This window comes from Echinops telfairi, unplaced genomic scaffold, assembly GCF_000313985.2.
Source record: "Echinops telfairi isolate 266 unplaced genomic scaffold, ASM31398v2 ScPeMD7_7400;HRSCAF=8409, whole genome shotgun sequence".
Taxonomy (NCBI): domain Eukaryota; kingdom Metazoa; phylum Chordata; class Mammalia; order Afrosoricida; family Tenrecidae; genus Echinops; species Echinops telfairi.
In genome coordinates, this window is record NW_022111300.1 from 25,002,204 (window position 1) to 25,003,199 (window position 996).

Here is a 996-nt window from a genome sequence, read left to right on the forward strand (position 1 = left end):
CTCAACAGCTAAAATGAGGCCTGGAATGGCTGTTGAGCAGACCACCAATTGCTCCTATGCAAATGCAGGTTGAAGCTGAAGAAAAGTAAACAAGTCCACCAAAGCCAAGGTATGGCCTTGATTTCAAAACCATCTCAAGAACAGATAGGACGCATTAACACTACGGACAAAAGACCTGAGGAGCAGTGGGAAAGCATCAAGGACCTCATTCAGTGAAGACAGCAAAAGGCCATTAAAATGACAGGAAAGGAAAGATCAAAGGGATGTCAGAAGAGCCTGAAATTCGCTCTTCATCGTGGGTTAGATAAGGCAAATGGAAGAAACGATGAAATCAAAGAGCAGAACAGAACATTTCAAAGGGTAACTTAAGAAGACAAAGTTAAATATCACATTGGAATATGCAAAGACCTAAAGTTAGAAAAGCAAAAGTCCAGAACATGCTTAGTATATCTTACGCTGAAAAAACTGAAGAAAAAATTCAAGTCTTGAGTCGCAATATGGATGGATGCAAGAAGCATCCAAAGAAGATGAAAAGACAGTCCAGTCACTGTACCCAGAAGAAGCAGTCAATGTGCCTCCCTTTGGGGATGTAGCATATGAGTAGAAACCAGTGGTACTGAAGGAAGAGGTCCAAGCTTCACTGAGATCATTAGCCAAAAAAAATCATATCATTGTGAATGAGGGGAGTGCGTGATGGGGACCCAATGCCCATCTGTAGATACATGGACGTCCCTGGCAGAGTGGTAGTGGGGAGGAGATGGGTCACTCGGGGTTCAGTGTAGCAATAATGAAACCCATAACCTTCCGCCAGTTCTTAAAGGCTTCCTCCCCACAACTATCGTGATCCCAATTCTAACTTGCAAACCTGGTTAGAGCAGAGGATGCACAGCGGTACAGATGGGAACTGGAAACACAGGGAATCTAGGACAGATGAACCCCTCAGGACCAGTGGTGAGAGTGGCGATAACAGGAGGGAAGGGGGGGGTTAGAAAGGGG